Consider the following 6,000-nt stretch of genomic DNA (forward strand, 5'->3'; position numbering starts at 1 on the left):
ACAGAGCCTGAATTAAAGAATTAAGAAATGATGCTTTATTTAGGGGTACAATTCCAATACAGTGAAGATGAGAAAAGGGAAAGTGAAGTTGTTAAGGATGGGAAGCAATGCAAGGTGACATGTTACCTTGCTGGCCACTGCTTTATGATAAACTTATGAGACACAAAAATATTGCCTCGGGAGGTGCACCCACCCAGCCACATAGAGTATCTCTAATCTGACTGCATGGGGAAATTGTCTCAAAATAGGAGGTGGGAGGGAAGAAGGAGAAGGACTTTATCTGTCTGGATGTCTGCATTTCTCATCTCTTCTTTTTTATTGGTCAAATTTCATCCACAGGAACACCTTACTCCCAAACAACACACACACACACACACACACACACACACACACACACACACACACACATCCCTTAGGCAGCTGTTCAGAACCCAGAGCCTAGACTTTTCAATATGATGTTACATTCAAGTCTGGAAGTGGAGAGAGAAACCAGGGACTTGGGGTTTGTGTCTGGTTGGACTGGTTGGCTCTCGACAATGGATCACCAGTGTGTAAGCAGAGTTGAATGGTTGTGACTGTCAGAGCAAGTGGTGAGGGTCAGAAGAATCTGAGGAGGTGCAAAGAATTAATGCATTTATTTCCTGTTTATTATATGTCAAGCACTACACTATCACTTCACATGCCTTGTTTCTTTTGATCTGTTATTAATCCCATTGGGCAAAGAGGTATTTCCACCTTAGAGAATAAAGTTACTTATCCTCAGATTTGAAACCAAGCAGTTATTATTAGCCTCTTGGAGGGCAACTTCTTTTTCCCCCTCCCCTGCATTGTCTTCTTCCCTCTCCTCCTCACCCTTCCCCTCCCGTATTGTCCCTTTGTCCCTTTCTCCCCTTCCCTTCGTCCTTCCATTATCTCTTCTTTTCCTTCATTCCCCCTCTCTTCATGCTCCCTTCCTCTCTCTCTCTCTTTCTCTCTCCCTGTTTCCTTTCCCTTCTCTTTCTTCTTTTCTTCCTCCCTTATTTCTCTCCTTCCCCCTTCGCCTCCCTCTTCAATAAATATTTTAAATTATCTACTATGTTCTAGGAACTGGTCTAGCTGATGAGAATACATGAACATAGTCCTTGCTCTCTTGCTTCTTAAAATCAAGCTGGGGAATGGGAAGGAGAAGCACACAATAAAAAAGTAAACAAATAGTCAAATACTTTCACATGGTGATTTGTGTTCTAAAGACAATGAAACGTGATATGGGAGGGCATTTGTAAGTGTATAAAGGGAGTGGGGTGAGGGAAGATACTTCTTTTTTTTTTTTTGAAAAAAAATCCTTTAATTTTTTTATGATGTTATGTTAATCCCCATACGTTACATCATTAGTTTTTGATGTAGTGTTCCATGATTCATTGCTTGCGTGTAACACCCGGTGCTCCATTCAGTACATGCCCTCCTTAATACCCATCACCAGGCTAACCCATCCCCCCACCCCCTCCCCTCTAGAACCCTCAGTTTGTTTCTCAGAGTCCATAGTCTCTCATGGTTCGTCTCCCCCTCTGATTTCCCCCCTTCATTTTTCCCTTCCTACTATCTTCTTTTTTTTTTTTTAACATATAATGTATTATTAGTTTCCAAGGTACAGGTCTGTGATTCAATAGTTTTACACATACTTCTTTAAATAGTGTGGTCAATAAAGTCCTTTCTAATGGGAGGTGACATTTGACCTGATATTTGACTGGTGGTAAATAACCAGGAGACAGGTCATTCAGGCTGCTAAGTGGGGAATGAATCTAGAAGCAGCTGCTTAGAAGGCTACAGGAGTGGTCCAGGCCAGCAATGATGGCTTAGACTGGGATGGTATCACAGAAATGAGAGAGGAGGGAAGGTGCAATATAGAGTTGAGAAATAGGACCAAATAGAGGTCTCAACGGTGACACTTAGGCTTTTGATGTAAGCAATAGGACAGATGGTATTTTCATTTATTGAGATGAAGGAGATGAGGGGAGGAACGGGTTTAGTGTGGGGGGTAAAAAGTTCTAAGTTGGATGTGTTAAGTCTGAAATGTCTATTAGCCATATAAATGAAGGCACAAGAAATATATGTGCCTGGAGTTAGGTAAGAGCTATGGACTAAAAATAAAACTTTGGGAGCCTTTGGTGTAGAAATGAAAACTGAAAGCCATATTTTATTTAAACATGATGATTTTTACAAAGAACTGATAAAACAAATGCTGTTTCTGGGATTTTTCTTTTTTCTCTTCTTTTTTTATTTGTTCTGACTACATTTTCACTTTTAAATATAACAAAAATATTTGCACATCCTTGTAGAGTTAAGACAACTGTACAACACTTTGTTATGAATTACAGCCCTAAAATACAAGAGATCTTCCCTTTTGGTTTTAGTATTCAATTTAAAAACCCATGTGCTTTAATTTTCTTTAAATTTGTAGGCCAGAGCTTTTTTTTTTTTTTTTTAAGTGATTATCTCTAGTGAGTTAAAGAAGACAAGCATCATTGGAAGCTAATAACATAGCCATGTGTAGTTTCACAGGATGTTTATTTTTTTACCTATAAAATGTACAAATGTACTTGCCAAGCAAAAAATACAAACAAAAGCATTTAAGAAATGGTCAAGTCATGTTTGTATTTTAAATCATGGAAGGTGAAGATAATGCAGAAGGATGAATGAACTTAGTATATTCCTGGGATGATTTTATTCAGTGAAAGCAACTGTCATTATGGAGTACTTTTGGAAAGAATGAGAGATGCCACAATGCATCATGGAATCCATCTTGGGTGCCTGGTTTACAACAAGACCAAAAAAAATTTGCAGAAAACAATATTGTCTTTATGCTGCTAAATATTCCCCCCATTCTCAAAGCTAAGAAAAGAGCTGGTTTTCAATAAATATTCACAGAAGCATGACTGCATAGTTTCCTAAAGGCTCATGTGGATTTGAAAGCACTCCCCATTTAAGAAAGCATTGACTATCCTGCGTATCTGCATGGCACTGGGCTCCATATGAACAGAACACCTTGGCTTGTAAAACACATTCAAAGCAGTGAGTTTAATATCCAAGTGTTAAATTCTACTTTATATCTGGCTATATAACATGAATTGTATATAGCAGGTCTAGTATAGAGCAGGATATAAACTGCAGTTAGACTAGGAATCAATGAAGAAGGAAGAGTATTTCTCTCTGGTATTTGAGATGAGTTTGGGATTCTGATAGAGATGGAAATTTTGAACGTTTTTGAAAAAAGGAGGAAGAGAGTCAATCAGTTGTGAGCTGGCACTTATTCCTCGTATTCAATCAGGAGGCATTAGATGAAGTGGGTATGAGCCTATATTACCTCAAGCCTTGACTCTATACAGTATACAGTAAGCAACTAAATATTTTGACCATTACTGTGGAAAATCAGAGAGATGGTGCTCCAAAAACTGGAGAAAATCTGGGAGATGGTAGAGATAGATTGTTACAAAACTTAAAAAAGTTTTTACTGATTAGGAACTAACCAGAAAAAAAGCATAATTGAATAAAATATGATTAACTCATGTGGAAAAATAATCACACTGTCCGGGATAACTTTCCAAATTTTAATTTGTTAGAATCTGAAAGACGGTATTATCCTTATCTATTATGATGGACACTGTGAGCTTAGGGTCAAAAGTAGGTCTAATTGTTTCTGTATTTTTAAATGTAGATTGAATTCATGTCAGCTAAACATATCAAAATTCTTTCAGATTATAGGTATCAATATAGAATCTCTAACTGTCCCTATTCATTCCTTTTTTAACAATCTCTTGGGCTAGGTCTTAATGTTTAATTTTTTTCTGCAGCAAGAAGGACTAAACAAGATCTTTGAGTTGTGCAAAGCAATTTGAAATATATATGATTCAAGTCACTTTCTTTTGTATCTTCTCTGGCTTCTTGAATTATCTTAATTTTATTGCTCAACTGATAATTTTTCTGATGCATTCCACAGGCCACTATCAGATTAATGTTTCTGAAAGTCTATATTGATTTTTCTGCTTAAATATCAGTAATGTGGTGTTTTCACATGTATACTATTTCCAGGCAATACAAACAAGGGATCAGTGCTCAAATGCTTTTGGGAATTGCTCCACACTGTTTTTCACTCTCAGGGATCCCCAGTATACATTAGCATATTAAAGGCCAAGAGAATTCCTAGAGCAAAAATAGCTATTTAACTTTGTTTAACCCAAATGGTTCCCAAATTATTTGAACTTGAACCCTTTACCTCCACAGGGATCACACTTTGAAAAATGCAAATCTAAAGGTGTCTGATTATATAAAAAAAAAAATCTTCAAAGATCTGTTAGAACTGTAAGGTAGATAAGAGATCAAATAGTTCAATCATTTCACTTTACAAATAGTATGACAGGACTAAGATAGGGCAAGAGGCTTATCAAAGTTCACACTAGCAAGAACTTTCTCAAGTTAGCAAAGAGACAGCATTTTAATCTCAATCTCAAAACCTGTATTCCTTTTCATCATGTTTTGCTTTCTTTCCAAGTAAGTTCTAGAAGCTAAAGATTCCATTTTCTACATCTTATCTATTAGTTATGGCTTCTGATAATGGCATAGCGTATGAGAGACCATGGTTTAGAATTATTTATTCAGAATTCAGTGGTAACACTGAATGGAGTGCTCAGTGGGCGGTAGTGAGCACGATAGTTGTAGTTCTTGCTCAGATGGAGCCCATTACCTTGTAGGTAGGGGTGGTCAGACATAAAGTAGGCAAATTAATAAATGGGTAATTACAAATTTGAAGAGATAATAGGAAAGCTGCATACTGGCTTCTGTGACTGGGAATGAAGGTGGAAACCTACTTATTCAGGGCTCATCGGAAGGTTCATCTCATGAGAGGAAACATTTAAACCAAGAGAGAAGCCAGCTGTGCAAAGACCCGAGGATAGAACTTTCTAGACAGGAGGATACTCACACAGTGTGAAGACTCTACAGTAAGGAAACAGTTTTTCAGGAGTGAAATAATGACCCAGGTGGCCTGAGGGTGGTGAATTAGGGGAACACAGTTGGGGGTGAGTTTGGATGCGCCAACTAAGTATACATGATTTAGTTCATTGTAGGCTAAACTGTTGAATTTTAAAGAGGATAGGAAGCTCTAGCCTCATGCGGTAGACAGATGGTCATTTATTTCACAAGTGGAATAGTAGATTCCAGGCAGTTGCTTCAGGAGGATTCTGAGATGGCAGCTCCCATCAGCTTAGGACGTCAAGGGACTACTAGCCTGTGGAAGAGTGTGGAAATACTTAAATACTTGTTGCTGGAGCAGGTATGTAGCTGATAATAGGAAAACCGATGGGTAAGAGCACCAGGTTGGGATGGTATTGTCACCATGGTGGTGTGGGAGGAGAGGAGGCCTGGCCAGTGATGAAAATGAGATGGCTGAGAGATCTTCCTGTGGTTGTTGCTGCTGACTTTGGAAATGGGCCTTCAGCCTTCAGCCTAGAGTGAAGTGGTCAGAGATAATAATGGGCAGAGAAGCAGGGGGACAGATTATAGCCCATGGAATTGTTATGGCAGAACTCAGAAGCTTCTGGCTCTCAAAATGGACTGCATATGAGTTGGTTATGAAGGACACTTGATGAGAACGGTCTTTGTGTCTGGTAGCTAGTAGTATAAGTAAACGTATTATGGCTGTGGTTAGCAACATGGTGCAGGCTGGACAGGCTGGATCAAAAAGGCTCAGTGTGAAACTGACAATATTGGTACACCCTTTCATCTTTCAAATAAGGATTTCCCTGAGACATTCTGGGTATGCCTTTTTCCAGCATAAGAGTTGTGTTTTCTTTTCATCACAGCAACTGAATAAACTTCCTCTGCAATGGAAGTTCTGAGTCATTATTTCAAAATATTTTTCCCATACATACTTCCTTCTTTCCTTCCTTCCTTCCCTATTTCAATGCTTATTGTTAACTCTGTGCACACAAAAGCCTAGACAATGCAGACTCATAATGAACAAGATAG

This window comes from Zalophus californianus, chromosome 4 (genome assembly GCF_009762305.2).
Source record: "Zalophus californianus isolate mZalCal1 chromosome 4, mZalCal1.pri.v2, whole genome shotgun sequence".
Taxonomy (NCBI): domain Eukaryota; kingdom Metazoa; phylum Chordata; class Mammalia; order Carnivora; family Otariidae; genus Zalophus; species Zalophus californianus.